General features: G+C 47.2%; 1 long non-coding RNA gene across 4 annotated transcripts in view; it reads left to right on the top strand.

The window, feature by feature from the left end:
- Positions 1 to 15,108, top strand: part of LOC123616445 (uncharacterized) — a 189,752-nt gene extending 174,644 nt beyond the window's left edge. For all 4 annotated transcript variants that reach the window (XR_012503770.1, XR_012503769.1, XR_012503767.1 and 1 more), the window contains 2 exons: positions 7,154 to 11,265; positions 11,706 to 15,108. This is a non-coding gene — a long non-coding RNA (uncharacterized LOC123616445). The remainder of the gene's footprint in view (positions 1 to 7,153; positions 11,266 to 11,705) is intronic.
- The last annotated feature ends 2,431 nt before the right edge of the window (positions 15,109 to 17,539 follow it).

Here is a 17,539-nt window from a genome sequence, read left to right as displayed (position 1 = left end):
CCTCAGTCGTTGTCCCACAGAAACTTGCTATGGGCAGTGGCTAAGGGTAGTTGAAACATACACTGGGGATATTGTTGGTTAAATAGACTTTTGTAACTGGCCTAGGAACCTAGCCACCAACTGTGGCAGGCAGCATGGAAAATTACTGGCTTTGGCGTCTGACACAACTGCGTTTTAATCTTGGCTCTGTGGATTACTTGTGGTGTAGCCTTGGGCATGTCCCCCTACCTCTCTGAGCCTCTGTTTCATTTGTAAAATGGAGGCTGTTGATACAGTACGATGCTTGCTGAATTAATTAGCATGGGTGTGCTTCAGTAACAAAACGCACCAGAACTCAGTGGCTTAACACAATAAGGTTTTATTTCTCATTCATGTCATGGTCCAACACAGGTCAGTAGTGGACTTGGCTCCATGCAGTCATTTAGGGACCCCCAGTCCTCCCATTTAGTGGATTCCATCATTTCCTAGAGCTTGGGAGCCTTTCCCTGGGTCTGTGCATCCGGTGATAGAGGAAGGAGGACAGCATCACACAAAGGATTGGGCAGGAGGCATTTTTATGAGCTGGATTAGGAGATGGTACACAGGATTTCCATCTGCATCCCATTGTCACATGGCTGCCCCTAACATAAGGGAGGCTGAGGAAGGACGAACTGTGTGCCTAAGAAGAAAGGGGTACTGATAGGGTGAACAACAAGCCAGTACCTGCCTCTCCTAACTTGGAAGGTTGTGATGAGGTGAGGATGTAATGAAAAAAAAAAAAAAGCAGATGCAAGGGCTTGATCCCATGTAGCCCATATACGGAATGACTCAATAAATGTTACTTCTAATAACACTGTTTACATGGGAAAGTGAATTTCGAATTCCTAACAACTTAGAAAGGACTTTCAAGGCTGCTATTCATTTGTGAGATGTGGACTGCCTTGCTTGTCCCTGGCTCCCCAGGAGTGCTGATTGCCTGGCCACCAGGGGTTAAACTCCCCCGGCCTCCACTGATGCTCAGTAGCTGGGTATCTTTCCAGGGGCCTTCAGCGCTCTCTTTCAGTGCAGTAAATACATCTGGCATTCCCTATTCTGGAAATACAAGTGACTAGTCAATTGGAAAAGGCATCTGCTGATGGTAGCATGACAAGCAATATCCATAACTGCTTGTAATCTCCTCCAGACATCCGCTTGCTCCCATCCAGCCCCACGGAGCACAAAGGGGCTCCTATTATCTCAGCAGCCTTCCATTGCCAAAAATGCAGATGCACCCTGACCCAATACTCCACTCAACATGCCCTCTGAGCAAAAGGGCCTCCTTCAAGTGCTTACCCTGCCAGAATAGCAGATGAGTGGGCCCTGGGGAGCAGCTTTCGGGAGGCAGGCAGCTGCGCAGTGGCAGAGAGGGCAGGTTTTTGCATTTGGGAATTAGAAGTCTCCGATGGGCAACTTGCTAGCTCCGGGGAAAAGGCACCTCGCCTCTCTTGCCTGTTTCCCCATCGGTGGAAGGATAAGCACAGGGCTTTCTTTATGTCACAGGATGTGTTGGGGCTCGAGTGATGCACACCTATATTCCTGATCAAAAATTAGTTGGTGGGAACATATTCCCAGGCAGGTGGGATTGGGACTCGGAGGTAAAAAAGACTATGATTATGTCTTAATAGGGTGTAGTTGCCTCTCGTCTGTGGACAAGTGGTGAGAGGAAGGCTTTCGTCTCTAAGTTCTTTCGCTCCAGTCATCTATCCTGGACCAACCTGGAGGGGAGAAGGCAAGAACGCGTAGGGTCATGGCCTGATGGGGACTTGGGAGTCCTCCTCTCCCAGAACAGGCTCCATGAGGGGAGAAATGGGAAGATTATTCACCCAGGGCCAAGAGAACGCTGGTCTCATACCACTGCCATGAGCACGGTAGTCCCTTACATTTGTACCTCATGTCATCACTTACAAAGTCTTCTTCCAGGCTTTGTCACTTTCACACCTCAGAGTAACCTTCCAAGCCAGGCATTAGGATCTCCATGCAGCGCAGGCTTGGAGACACTGAGTCATCTGTCCACGGTTCCGTAACAAGATCTGATGCCAAAGTCGTTTCTCCTCCCGCTACACGGAGCTCTTCTACCTCTCTGTTCACAACCAAGACAAAAGCTTTCTCTTCTGCGGACCAGATGTGGACAGGGGCATGCTCTTTGATCCTCTTTGGATTAGCAAATGGGAACTCCTCTGGTTCTCTGTATCCCTAACTTGGGACATGATAAAGTGCCCTCTGAATGGTTAATAAGATGGACGGTTGACAGAGTGAATGGGCAGGAGGCACAGAAAGCCTTAGGTGTGGACCAGAGCTCAGAACTGGATGGTTGACCACTGGTGTGGTGCTGTTGTGCCAAATGAGGAGAAATTATAAAAGGGGTAGACCAAAAGAGGGCAGAAGGGACAGGGCTTTCTCACATTCTATTTAACATTAAGGAAAATCCAGTGTCCAGCCATGGATTTCCCAGGAGGGGAGGACCATAACAGACCATAGAAAAACTTGGAGGGGCTCCCAGCAAAGGGGTCTCTCTGGGGGCCTCAAGGTAGGATTAAAAGCTCTGCTCAAATGGACTTGGGGCAGCTGGGTGCAGAAAAGAGGCTGCATGGAATCCCATCCTTTCTAGAAGGACTGATCTGGGTCTGGCCCCAGCCAGGGAGTCTTCTGTTGCAGCAAGTGGAAAACGGGTTAGAAGTGCCATGTGGGGCAGGTAGGGCGTAAGCAAGGCCGTTTGTTGGGAGAGCAAGCTGAAACCCACCTCTCCTGAGAAGGGGAAGGAGTCTGGCTCTGTGAGGACAATTTAGAGGGCAGAGCTGGAGGAACCGCATATCACTGGCAAATGTGGGGCAGCAGCTACAGAGCCCACCCCCACCCTGGCAATAGACGGATGGTGGAGTCGCAGGGTGAGGGCCCAGCCTGTGAGCGGCAGCAGCACTGAGGGTGAAGGGGAGGAGGGAGCCTTGAAGGATGAAGAGGGCAGAGGCTTTTTCTGAGGATGGCTAGATGGGAAGACACTTTTGCAGGCAGTGTGTGTGTGTGTGTGTGTGTGTGTGAGATGGGGAGACCTCACCCCTGAGTCCATGGCAGTGTTTGTATTTTGATGGTACCCCAACCAGCGGGGAGTGATCCATCCACCGAGGAAATGGAATAGCAGCCTCAAGATTCTGCCAAGAAAGAGACATGGGACCAGGCTCTGTGCGGTGGTCTTCCTGTCTCTCCTTTTGCCTTGGACACCCTCCTGGTTGGGGTGGGGTGTGGATGCTGCAGGCAGCGGCCCCTGCACAGCCATTTTTTTGCCCTGCGGGATTCACAGCCCAGCCCGTCCTCTCTGATGAATGTGACCCACCACTGAAACCCCATCAGCCGCCAGGCAGAGGAGGTCAGGCCCAGCGGCTGCAGACAATGGCCTTATCGGCTGCTACTAGTGAGGGTATAAGCAGGGGATTGGATGGTATCATTCTAATTTACACGGGATTTTGTTTCTTTCCAGGTACTTAGCATGTGGATCTAGGTGATATCAAAGGCAGAGCATTATACAATAAGTAGGCTTAACCTCCATCTCACCCCCTCTCATCCTTCTGTCTCTTCATTGAGGCCACGAGGAGCTGCAGCTGGGGTTGCCATAGTGACCAATTAGGATTACTGAGATGTTCTTGCAGAGAAAAAAGGGAGTATTGATTTAGCCCTGACAGTGGGGCTCCAGGGAACGAGGGGAGCCCAAGGGTGCTCAGCATTAATGGGGCAGAATGTGTCACCCTCTCAGCCGTCTGGGGTTGTGTCATTTTGGGCTGGACTTCATGCGTGGTAGAGACCGCTGATGGGTCCCTGCTTGCTCAGAGCTCAGCGTCTGCCTTACAGTGCAGAGGGGCGTGCGAGGGTTTCAGCTGAGGTGGCAGTCATGCCAAACTCAGTGGGATGACTCTCAAGAGAAGTGGAATTGTTTGGCTCAGTTAGGGGGAGGCTCAGTTGCCCAGATACCTTCACCCTAGCCGTGAGCTTCCTGTCAAATACCAAGTCTTTCCAGGGGGGGCCGACAGACCGCCCTGCGCAGGCGCACACAGTGTGGACCCGGACCCTTAGGAGCTTTGAATGGGCAAAGCATTTAGTATTGTTATATGCAAACTCAGCCCCCTCTGACTTAGGAACTTGGAAACCAAGGGCAAACGTGGGGGTCAGGAAGCCTTCCAGGTAGGGTGGGGCTCAAGGCTGGCCTAATGCTGCCGTGTGGCTATGGACAAGCCATGTAACATAATGAGCCTCAGTTTATCCCTCTGAAAACAAAGGGTAGTAATGCTTGGCTGAATAGGAGGGTTATAGAGATAAGAATGTGTGTTGGTGACGAGCTCAGTGCATTGCTAAGAGTCAGAGGCTGAACTGAGAGGAATTCGGGGAAGAGATCAGGATGAACAGAAGAGAGCAGGGTGGAAGATGGGGGTCTGGAGACACAGGGGAGAAACTCAGGTGGCTTCTGGATGGGGGAAGGGAAAGGACTAAGAGCCCACAGGCAGAGTGAGCAGAGAGGAAAAGGAGAAGGGGCGTCGGGGCCCATGGGAGGGGGGCAGTCGGTGTCGGGGGCAGGTTGTAGAGAGGCAGGAAGTCAGTTTGCAGCTTGGGGGGAAGATGAGCTTCTGGTTTCACTGGAGATGCTTTTTCCTTTTCCTTATCCCTAGATTCAGAGAAGTAGATTCTTCTAAAGTTCCTTGGAAGCACAGAGGGTGCGAGTGAGAAGGAATCTGGGAGAAAGATGGCCCTGTCCTGGGCCTGAGCACATGTGTCTGCTTCTGCAGTTAACGGTGGCCAGGCCTTAGGGGAACACGTAGGACATGCCTGCCCTGCACCCCACCTTGACCTTGGGTTGCGAGAAAACAGGGCTTAGCGAGCCAACTTCCTTCTCCTCAGGGGCCATTTCAGACACATCCTGCCTCTGATCCCCACCCTGCCCCACCCTACAGGGCCCCAGGGCTCATGCTTAGAGCACACACAGCAGGAGAGGGGACCCAGGAAAAGTGGCGTCTTCTCCCTCCTGGTCCTCATCCCTTGCCTCTGCAAGATTTAATAACTGCCCTCCTTAAAGATCAGGAGACATGATTAATTCTGACTTGAGGATTATTAAAATGCTTCCACCAAGCGTCTGGCATTAAAAGTTTTAAATCAATTAATCTGTTGTTTGGGGAAGAGTGTTCTTGTTAGCACCACTGCAGAGGCCGTTCAAGTTGCCGCGGGGTTGGGGGAGTGGGGGACAGCCTCCCTCGGGAACTGAGGGGACACCCACCAGGCTCCAGGAACTTATCTTGGTTCCTGGGCCCAGCATCTCTTGCCATCTCTTACCCAAGTGCCCTTGCATCCAACTTCTAGGTGCTTCTCTCTCCCATCATCACAGGGTTACCAGATAAAATACAGGCTGCCCAGTGGAATTTGAATTGTAGATCACAATGAATACTTTTAGTATAACTGTCTCATGGAGTATTTGGGACACACTCATACTACAAAATGACTTCATCCATTGTTTATCTGAAATGCAAATTTAATTGGGCCTTATGTATTTTTATTTGCTAGATCTGGCAACCCTGCCTTCACCCCACCCCCACACTCTGTTTGAGTAGCCTGACATCATAGCTGAAGCAGGACTCCTGGGTTTGAACTCTGGGCTTGCTGTCTACATGCCAAAGATCCTAGGGAGCATTGCTTCTTCTTTCCAGTTCAAGCAAGAAATAAGCAGCCTTGAACTCTGGGACCCTGAGGCATTTATGGGACTCTCACACAGTGGTTTGCAAAATCTGCATTTGACTGATGAAGCATATGGAAAAATTATATTCTCAACCAAGAGCACACACCTGGCATTGTTTTTAGCTTTTAACCCTGTGGGGGTTATCTAACCGTGGGCTCCTTCATGGCACAGCTGTGTCTGGTCCACATTTGCATCCCCAACACCCAGCCCAGGGCCAACACATGGCAGATCCTCAATAAAAGTTGATAAAGTGAATTCATGAGTAAATGAACCTTCCCAGTATTCTCACCCAGGCTCCTGAGTAACTAGAGTTGTCATTTATAAATTACAGGGGGTTAAGTGTACAGAAATGGCCAGGGTCAGAGCCAATCTTAAGTCCATTGGACCAAGCATTGGACCAAGAGTCACGATCCTCAGGCTCAAACCTTGGATGCAAGTCCTGGTGTTGGCTGACGTCTTGTACCCTTGGCTAAGCCCTTGCCCCTCTCTGGACTCTGGTTTTATCATCTATAAATGGAGGGAGCTGTGCTTGGGGTCTTTACACTCCAGACATTCTGAGACAGCTCCACTGGTGCTGAACCCTGCCGCCCCGCTTTAAGTGGATCAAGTTGAATGCTGAATCTTGGGTCTAATCAGAGTCCCAGAGCATCATAAAGTCATAGTAATGCCCCGTCTTAGAAGTCCAGGGAATGACTGGCCCCTGTTACTAGTGTCTGTTTTGGGTTTCAGTTGCTTCTCTGCAAAGAGGGACCTGGCTTTGGCTCTCCTACCCCCTAAGCAAGAGTGGAGAGGGAGGAGACCCTGCCCTTCCCGACTCTGCATCCCATTCAAGGCTCCTTTGACCCTTGTCCGCACCTCAGATATTTCTTTTCAGCCTCTGCAGTCGGGCCGGATTTATCCTGCCTCGTGTCTCTCATGTAAAATGCATACTCCGACACTTTGCTAGGTTAAATGATTTAACAGCCGAGGCAGAGAGAATTAGGGGTCCGGGAGCAGGAGGCAATGCCTGCTTTTCAGATGAGATTGGAAAGGAGATGGAGATCGGTGGTGATGATAATCTCTTATTTTAATAATATAAAATAACTGTCCCACTGAATCAGAGTGAGCGATGAATTCTGTGGCCTGGGGTTAGAGACAGCCGAGCCTGGAGAAGAGAGCGAGGGGGTGCAGGGGTACCCCTCTTCTGTTTCTCCCTCTCTTGTCTTTCTCTTTTGAAGACTTGTGCTGGCACCACCCTGTGACCTCCAGCGGTGTCACTAAGAATGTGGGTAGCCAGGGAAACTGGAAAGAGAATGGTGAATTTGGGGAGGGGGTGTGTGTGAGAAAGAGAGAGAGAGAAAGAGAAAAAGAAAATGACTGAATGAATGAATAAATGAAAACAAATCTGGGGAAACTGATGACTTTTTCCTTTGTGATTGTTGACAGGAGATACCCTGATCTGTGACCTTGGAAAAAGGGAACAGACTGGCCAAAGGCAGGGCCTGGACCGGATGACCTCTAGGAGATATGGGGACCACTAACTGGAGCACAGAATCATAGGATGCTGGTACCTGGCCCCAGTGAACCAGAGGGAAGGACTCACTCTTCAATCAGTTCCTTAATCGGCAGATAGACATCAAACACCTATCATGGGCTGGTGTCCCTGAGGTTGCGCCTAGCCCAGGGAGGTTCCAAACGGAGCCAGGTGGTGGGGAACAATCTCTGTGGCACATGTCAGCTCAGCAGGGCTCCCCTTCGCAGCGGGCTGCTAATAGCCGAGGAGCCGCAGACCTGTCTCCTTCCCTGGGATTAATTCATTACTCCAGCCCTACTCGGATTCCGTCAGGTTCGAACGTCAGAACTGAATATGCAGCTAATGAGTCTGATGCTCTCTCTATCTCTCCGGGTCCTGGGCTCCCGCTTCCCCATCGTCTCGCTGTCTGCAGACAATTGCAGGTGTTGTGGGGGGTGGCATGGGGTAGATGGAGGGCTTTCCTCTGCTCTCTCAGTGAATGCAAAGTCTGCTGTATTTACCGTGCTTGTTTATTGTGGGGAGCACATCCATGCCCACCAGTGCCCGCACAGCAGTGGGGAGAGGTGATCACGGGGAAGGACCTCACTCCCTGCCTCGTGATCTCCGCTCCTTCTTAGTCAACAGCCATTTATGAGAACTCAACTGTGTTGGGCCCATGCTTGGCGCTAAGGATATAAAGCTGAACTGATTGGTTCAGTTTTAAAAATAAATGTTTAGCGAGCATCTCAAGAGCCAGTGGGGTATAGACCTGAGGGTTGAAAGCTCTGGAGCCAGACTTCCTGGGTTTGGATCTGCCACTGGCTGGGTGCATTTGCTTAGGCAAGTGAGTTAGTCTCTTGGCTTCTGTTTCTTCATTTGCAAAATGAGGATGACAAACATACCACCTTAATAGAGTTGTTACGAGCATTACATGGGCTGGTACAAGGAAAGCTAGCAAATGCTAAATAAATGTAGCTACTGTTCCTTTGTGCTAAGAACTGAGGGTCTGAGTCTAAACAGACTGAATCAGCATTGAATGACTGCTAACTGCAGATCAGGCAATGTGATTGAGATCCTTCAGTCCTCACCACAACCTTATAAGGTAGGTCTCACGATCATCGCTACCATTTTATATAGGAGGAAACTGAGATTAAGGTCTGTTCTTGCATGAGGGCACCTCGCTAGTCAGTGATGGAGCTGGAATTTGATCTCTGCTCTGTTAGACTCCAAGTCTGAGCTCTTGTCCACAATTTCTGTCTTGGAGAGACAGAACATACATAATTATAGAAATGGCATCCTCTTGTATTACGGGTCCAAATACAGACTCTGGGATCCACAGACAATAATGGGGCTGCCTCTGTCAAGGGAGGTCCAGGAGGGCCCTTGGAGGAGGTAACATTTGAGCTGGAGGTTGAATAGGCATTTTCTAGATGTATTAGGTGGGTTAGGCAGGAAGCAGAGGGACAGGTGAATAGCAGGGCACGTTAGGTAACCTTCAGCGCAAGTGGCTAGAGGGAAAGGTGTGCTGTGGGGTGTGCCCAAAACAGGCAGGTGATAAATGCACCATCCAGGGCAAGGTCAGCTGTGCCAAGGAAGCAGGTTCTAAGGAGGACAATGGAAGTCACTGTGAGTCTGAAGCCAGGGAGTAGCATGAATGTGCACTGAAGAAAGCTCTTTTTTTCCTACTGCACCGTGGAATACAGACCAGGGAGGGGAAGGCTTGAGGCAGGGAGGGCACTGAGGCTGCTGTTGCCAATCGTCAACTAGTTGCTGGAGACGGGGCAGACTCTGCTGTCCATCCAGTGAGACTGGAGAGTAGGGGTGAAAGGAGGCGGGGCCTTTACAGGCAGAAAGGGATGTGGTGTCTGTTTCTGATCCTTGGATGCTGGCAGCATGATTCAGCCAAGGAAGGATGGTGTCAGCTCCGAAGCTGCCTGGATGTAGATGAGAGTGAGGGCTGGATAAACAAGGCTGCAGAACTTATCCTGGGAACAAATAGTGCACTAACTTGCACTTAGTGACCAGCAAACCAAGCACACGTAGTGAAGAGGGTAGGCGGGCAAGGCTAGTCCAGGCCACATCAGAAGATTTTTGTTTTTAAACTGAATTATAGTTGATTTACAATGTTGTGTTAATTTCTGGTGTACAGCATAGTGATTCAGTTATACATATATTCACACACATACATATATATATGTATATATATATACATATATATATACACATACACATTCCTTTTCATAATCTTTTTCATTATAGGTTACTGCAAGATACTGAATGTAGTTCCCTATGCTATACAGTATGAACTTATTGTTTATCCATTTTATATATGGTAGTTAGAATCTGCAAATTTGGAACTCCCAATTTATCCCTTCCTACCCCCTTTACCCTTGTAACCATAAGTTTGTTCTATATGTCTGAGTCTGCTTGTTTTGTAGATAAGTTCATTTGTGTCCTTTTTAAAAGATTCCACATATGAGTGATATCATATGGTATTTTTCTTTCTCTTTCTGGCTTAAAGCACTTAGAATGACATTCTCCAGGTCCATCCATGTTGCTGCAAATGGTGTTCTTTTTTATGGCTGAGTAGTAGTCCATTGTGTGTGTGTGCATCCCTCCCATCTTCTTTATCCAATCATCCATTGACAGACATTTATGTTGCTTCCATGTCTTTCCTGGCTATTGTAAATAGTGCTGCTATGAACTTTTCAAATTACAGTTTCCTCTGGATATGTGCCCAGGACTGGGATTGCTGGATGATATGGTAAGTCTATTTTTAGTTTTCTAAGGAATCTCCACACTGTTTTCCATAGTGGCTGCACCAAACTGCATTCCCACCAAGAGTGGAGGAGGGTTCCATTTTCTCCACACCCTCTCCGGCATTTATCATTTGTGGACTTTTTAATGATGGCCATTCTGACTGCTGTGAGGTGATACATCAATGCAGTTTCGATTTGCATTTCTCTGATAATTAGCGATAGTAAGCACTTTTTCATATGCCTCTTGGCCATTTGTATGTCTTCAATGGAGAAAAGTTTGTTTAGGTCTCAAGTCAGAAGATTCTTGAGTGGGAGCAAAGAATGACATGCTGGCTGAGTGTAGGTGTGCCCCAGGCTGGGGCAGGGCAGCGACCAGCATCCCGGTCAAAGTGGGCCATGCTGAGAGGACTAGGCTGTCAGCAGCAGCTCTGGCCCGCTGGGAATAAGTAGGACTAATTCAGAGACAAGGCAGGTTCCGGAAGTCACTGAGGATCCCACAGGACCTGGGAGCAGGGCCAGCCCTAATCTGCTTGGGGAGAGAGATCCAAGCATCTCTGAAGCATTTAGCCAAAAAAAGGGGTGAAATGACCGGAAGAGACCAGGGCCTGGGGGGGCGGTCCTCATGGGCTGTGGTCGCCAAGTCAATATTTGGCTAAATGTTCAATTTGCAATGAGAAAAAAGCACTCTGTACACATGTTTCTTTTTATAGTCCTTGGCATTTTTCTTTTGTTTTCCTTGAAAGGTTCCCCTAACCCCAATCCCACTGTGCGTGTGTTTGCAGACCTAAGAGGGGGAGACAGGTTTCAAAGGCTGGGGGGAGGATCAGCCATAACCTCCCGGTCCAGAAGCACCAAAGCGGGTATCTGGGGCGTGCGGAGAGATGGAAGCGGAGGCACAGAGCAGGTCAGGAAGGATGCCGACCATCTCCCGTGGCAGCTGTTCCTTCCCAGATGGGAGGCTGAAAGCGCTGATGGGAATCTTCATGTTGGCCAAACAAATGAGACCTATGATGGCTTTCGGGGTCGTTGTTTTCAGAGTAGCCATAGCTGTTTAGCCAGCTGCTCTAAAAAGCTCTCTGAGTCATACTTGACCTCAAGTCATAGTTGTTGTTATCCATGGCTTACCCTCTGTACTGGATTGCAGGCTTCCCGAGGTCTGTGAACTTGTTGCACCTGCCACAGCACGGGGTACAGTCCCTTGTCTATGGCAGGTGATGGGTTGAACATCCCTGAGAGTGAATTTGAGACCACAGGAAGGCCGCCGTCACAGTGCTGTTTTCGACATGGTGAGTTCTAGCAGGGATGGGTGGGTCCCAAGGACATGGCAGCGGGTCCAGTTCCCAGGAAGGCAACAGTTTAAGAACTATCCCAGATTAAGGTTAGAACTGTTACGAATCAGGCTATTGGAATGGGAATCCTGGAATGGGCCCCACTGCAGAGGCCCAACAATTCTACCTGGGCACTCAGGGTGAGGATGGGAGGGGGCCCTGGAGGTTGGGAACAAGGCAGAGCAGCTTGCTAGGGTCTAACGAGGTGGAAGAAATGGGTTCACATCTTATCACCTGGGCCACTGCAATAACCTCCCAAGTCATCTATTTTTTTTTTTCACTTTTTTAATTGAAGTATAGGCAGTTTACAATGTTGTATGAATTTCTGGGGTACAGAATAATGTTTCAATCATACATATACATACATATATTTGTTTTCATATTCTTTTTCATTATAGGTTACTACAAGACATTGAATATAGTTCCCTGTGCTCTACAGAAGAAGTCTGTTTATTTTATATATAGTAGTTAATTTCTGCAAATCTCAAACTCCCAATTTATCCCTTCCCACCCGCTTTCCCCCCGGTAACCATAAGTTTGTTTTCTGTGTCGGTGTGTCTGTTTCTGTTTTGTAAATAAGTTCATTTGGGTCTTTTTCTCTTTTTTGATTCCACACCAGGTCACTTGTTCCTTAGACTCCTCCTGCTTCCAGCCATCAGTCAATTGATCAAGCGTCATCCTTTATGACTCTAGTTCAAAACCTTCAGTGACACTCCTTGGCCTCAAAAAGAAGTCCAAACTCCAAAGCCCCAATGAACCTAATTTCCCACTCTCTGCTCTTTCCACCCTTGCAACATTTACTGCCCAAAATTCGAGTTTATTTATAACACTCCCCTCACCACCCCAATGCACTCTGCAATTTCCTCCCAGGCATCCCTTCATAGGCCTCGTTCTGTCTTCCTACAGCTACACAACCCACTTCCTGGGCCCAATTTAGACCTTACCTCTCCCAGGAAGAACTTTTTGGCTTCCCTAGCCCACATCCCCTTTTAGTTTAACATCTGTTGAGTGTGTACCATGTGCCAAGCACTCTCTGTGTGCCATCTCATTTAGTAGCTCTGTGGCTACGGCTTTGCTGTGAATTCCAAAGGTGAAGTACCTTGCTCAGAGTTACACAGTTAGTTGCAAGTTCAAGACTGGTACTGAACCTGACATTTTTAAATCCAAAGCATTGTTCTGAACCCTGTCATATACAAAACAATCTGGTCTTTGTACTCATTATGCAAAGAATAAATAGCCTCCCCTCCCCTCGGTGACACCAAGGGCTATGAGTACTATAAGAAAATGTGGGGTTTAGGGTTTATAATTTTGAGGCAACGTGATGGTTTATAAGATACTGAACTAGGACTCAGGGAACCTGTCTCGTCGCTCTGTTAGTGGGTGCATCACTCAACCTTTCTGGGCCTGTTTTTCCTTTTGTTAAAAGCCAAAGCATAACTCCTGTGACTCAGGCTTTGGTGAAGGTCAAATTAAATTATGCCACCACTCTGTAGCCTGTGAAAGCAAGATGGAATTATTATTATTGTCATCATTTTCATTGTTTCCCTCCATAGATGAATGACGTCCTGAATTGAGTAATAGGCAGTGGGTAGCAAGGGTGGTGTCCTGCATAGTAAAGGACACAAAACAAAGGCACACAGTGGACATTTGAAAAATTCCCGACAGGCTAGGGAATCGTTAGATTTTGCCGACAACCTCAATCAGATCAAGATGCCTCTACTAGGAAGCCCCAGGCAGGGCTGACGCACGCGCTTCAAGGCATCTGCAAAGCTTCCGATACTGGACAGTTCTGGGAAGAGGAGCCATTGGTTTCATTAGATTCTCAGGGGAGTCCGTGTTCCCCAGAAGGGTGAGGAGGCAGTGGCTTAAGAAACAGGGCTTGGCTGTGGAACCAGGCACAGGCTCGAAGCTGGAAAGAAGGTCCCTTTGACTCAGAAATGGAGGTCAGGTATGGGGTGGTCCTGGGGGTTACCTGAAGTACAGCTAATTTGGAGCTCACCTGGCAGGGTCCTAGACAAGTTCACCTCCAGGCCAGTGAGGGGTCTCCCAGGGAGGTGGCCTTAGGTCTCACATGAAGTCACATCTGTTCAGAGACAAGGGGGACTTCCTGGAAATGGGGAGTCTCCTGTCCTGAGAAGCGTTTAGCTCGGCATGAACCAGACACAGATTTTGCAGACGGGATTCTAGCACTAGGTGGGGTGCTGGGCTAAAAGGTCCCTACGCGTGCTTCCACCTTTGAATTGTTTCTCTGATTAAAGTGTTAAGCAGTGTGGAGTAGACACGATCACTTAGCTGGATACCGGGGTATCTACCTTGCGCCCCTAAATTCCTCAGCCTGTTGCTAATTCAATTTTGTACTTCTTAGATGGCTGTGCATGTGACTGTTTCAGAGCATCCACTGGAGAGATTTATGTGGAAGAGAACAGATGGTTCTGGGCTGGGTCCCCAAGGCCGTGTCTAAGGAGGGGAAAGCTGTTCTAGTGAAGCTGCCAGAGCCCAGAGCAAACTGTGTTCTGTGGAGCAGTGGAGAGTCCCTGATATTTGGTGTTTATGCTAGAGCAGGCAGATAGCTAGAGATGAGCAGAGAAAGGGGGACATAGGCCGAATGGCAGGAAGTGGGCAAAAAGAAGGGGTACAGGCCAAAATGCAGGAAACCTTACATCATGTAAGCAACAGGGGTCCCTGGGCAGAGAAAGAAAAGCAGAAACTTCTGGGCTGATAAGTGGTCACATCTTTTGGGGTGACAAGCGGCCTGGAGGCCGACAAAGAAAGGTGGGAAAAGGCAGGAATCTCCAGTGTCTGAATGTAACCTTTTGCTCATTATGCCCTCATTTCAATAAAATTAGCCTTGCAGATTAGAAGTTCCCATTATGCACCGAGGCCATAACACTTCCAATCCAGGCCAAATAAGAACAAAAACCCCTCCTCCCCTCGGGAAGGTGGAGTTGGGATGAAAATCAGAGAATACGACCCCAAACTCTTCCCTCCCCAATGAATATCTCACCCATTCGTTTTTACACTCTGTGTAACCAACTTGCCAAAGAAACTCAGGGCAGCTGCTCACCTGAGCCTGCCCGCTCTCCCCTTGAGAGCGTACTATCCATCCCTTAATAAATCCTCACTTTAACCTTCACGTCTTATCTATGAATTCTTTCTGGGACGGAATGAGAACCTGGACACGGGCTACATCTACCAGCAACATTTTGACAAAAATGGCTTTGCTGTCACATATGTGTGGGGATTCTGGATGAAATAAAATCAAATCGCTTTTTGTTTATTTGCTCGTTTGCTTTGCTTCCTCAAATCTTGTCACTTTCCAAGAAGGGAGCACAATATGCGGCATCTCCCTAATTTTTTCAAGCATGGACACTTCTTTCCCCCAAGGAAAAATTCTCAAGGCCAGTGTTACAAAGAATACACTAACATTGCCCAAGACAACTTTGTCAGATACCCTCTGTCTTTCTCACCTCCGTCTGTACCTCCTTTCATTTTTACAACCCTTCTCTGCAGCCAGGATTCTGTAGGGAGACATCTGGAGCCTCCAGAAGACCCTTCCTCAGCCCAGCAGGATTTCTGCAAGTGGTATAGGTTTAGGAGTGTAATGAATTTAGATTTAATTTGCAAGTGAAAAAGCTTGCATTCTTTTGTAGCTTACACCAAAGCTCAAACGTCTAAGCTTCCTGGGTTTAAGTCTAATTAACTGTATTTCACAGCTTATTTAAAGAAAAGAATGGAGGCATTAAAATTGTAAAATCTAATTTTTGAGTAAATCTTTCAGTGCAAAATTAATGTCGCAGTATTAGAGCCGCCTTGGCAATATATCTCTTGTCTTCAAATTTCAAAATGAGCTTTTGCAAACATGAAATTATTCATTAGACTGTCTGGTAAAGAGATAAATAAGTGTCTCTTCAAATCCTTGATCTCCTCTTCTCTATTTAGCCAAAGACGGAGTTATTTGGTTTGAGGGCAAGTTGGTTGATCAGATTTGTGAATTTTGACAGGTGAGGAAGGAGAACATCCTGAGAAGCAGAAGCTGTGCGTGTGCAGGGAGTTGGGGCAGATTTTCAGTCTCTTCTCCGTTCATGAGGCATTGGTCCTGGGGGACAATAAAATGTCTCAGCAATTACACTGGGGCCGGGGAGCAGGGATATGCTGGTGGCTGCTCTGGCTGAAATACCCAGATTCTTGGTACCTCCAGGTGGGAGGTTGCCATTCATTCTCCTAACTAAGCATCACCATCCTGTCTGGCCCATCACTGAAGCATCTTGGATTTCTATCCCCTTCTCTTGGTTCATTGTTCTTGCCCTAATTCAGGTGCTTGTCCACTAACTTTCCATTCTCATCTGCCATCGCTTTCCCTCATAGGCCCCACACCCCAGTCTCAACATATTCACCTCTCTAAGCCTTCACATATGCTCTCACAAAATCCAAGTTACTCAGTTATTCCATACTCACTCTCCCTCCCCATCAGATGATGGATGATTTCCTCCAGGACAGGGAATAAATTCAATTCTCCTTCGTATCCATATTGTCTAGCGTGGTAGCTGGTATAGAGTTGGTGCTCCCCTAAGTGTTTGCTGGTGATGATGAAGATGACCAGTGATGAGACAGGAGGGAAGGGGGCAGGGCACTGCCATTAAAAGAATGACACAGCAATTAGCACCAAGATGGTGGAAGATTCAACTCCCAGTAGACCTTGAGCTTCAATATACTTTCACTGAAATACAACAGCATGCTAAATGGTACTCCCACAGGTGCCTGGACAGTTTCAAGAGGGTAAAAAGAAATGAGGATAGTTTAAGAAAGCTCTGGGACAACATGAAACGCACTAATATTTGTATTATAGGGGTCCCAGAAAGATAAGAGAAAGGATCTGAGAAAACACTAAAAGAGATAATAGCCAAAAACTTCCCTAACTTGGAAAAGGAAACAGTCACCCAACTCCAGGAAGCACAGAGAGTTCCACACAGGATCAACCCAAACAGGAACACACCAAGGCACATAGTCATCAAATAGACAAAAATTAAAGATAAGGAGAAAATATTAAAATCAGTAAGAGAAAAGCAACAAATAACACACAAGGCAACTCCCATAAGGTTTTCAGTTGATTTTTCAGCAGAAACTCTACAGGGCAGAAGGGAGTAACACAATATATTTTAAGTGATGAAAGCGAAAACCTTATAATCAAGAATACTCTATCCAGCAAGGCTGTCTTTCAGATTTGATGGAAAAATCAAAAGATTCACAGATAAACAAAAGCTAAAAGAATTCAGCACCACAAAACCAGCTTTACAACAAATGTTAAAGGAACTTCTCTAGTCATCAAACCACAAGAGAACAAAAAGAAAGAGAAAACAAAAAGACCTACAAAACCCAAAACAATTAACAAAATGTCAATAAGAACATACATGTTGATAATTACCTTAAACGTAAATGGATTAAATGCTCCAACCAAAAGACATAGATTGGTTGAATGTATACAAAACTAAGACCCATATATATGCTGTCTACCAGAGACCCCACTCCAGAGCTAGAGACACATGTAAGCTGAAAGTGACGGGACGGAAAAACATATTTCATGCAAACAGAAACCAAAAGAAAGCTGGAGTAGCAATACTTAGACCAAATAGATCTTAAAATACTGTTACAAGAGACAAAGAAAGACACTACATAATGCTCAAGGAAGCAATCCAAAAAGGTAGAACAATTGTAAACATATAGCAACCAAAACAGGAGCACCTCAGTATGTAAGGCAACTGTTAACAAGCATAAAAGGAGAGATTGACAATAACACAATAATAGTGGGGGACCTTAACACCCCACTTACATCAATGGACAGATTGTCCAGACAGAAAACCAATAAAGAAATACAGGCCCTAAATGACACATTAGACCAGACGGACCTAACTAACATCCACAGAGCATGCCATCCGAAAGCAACAAAACACACATTCTTCTCAAGTGCACGTGGAACATTCTCCAGAATCAATCACATATTGGCCCATGAAGCAAGCCTCAGTAAATTTAACAAAATTGAAATCATACCAAGTATCTTTTCCAACCACAATGCTATGAGGTTAGAAATCAATAAGAAAAAAAAAAACTGCAAAAACTGCAAACATGTGGAGGCTAAACAATATGCTACTAAAGCAATGGACCACTGAAGAAATCGAAGAGGAAATAAAAAAAATACTCTGTCTAAACAAATGAAAATGAAAACACAGTGATCCAA

This window comes from Camelus bactrianus, chromosome 33 (assembly GCF_048773025.1).
Source record: "Camelus bactrianus isolate YW-2024 breed Bactrian camel chromosome 33, ASM4877302v1, whole genome shotgun sequence".
Taxonomy (NCBI): Eukaryota; Metazoa; Chordata; class Mammalia; order Artiodactyla; family Camelidae; genus Camelus; species Camelus bactrianus.
The sequence above is the reverse complement of the archived record's forward strand: the minus strand, read 5'-3'. Positions and strand labels throughout refer to the sequence as shown.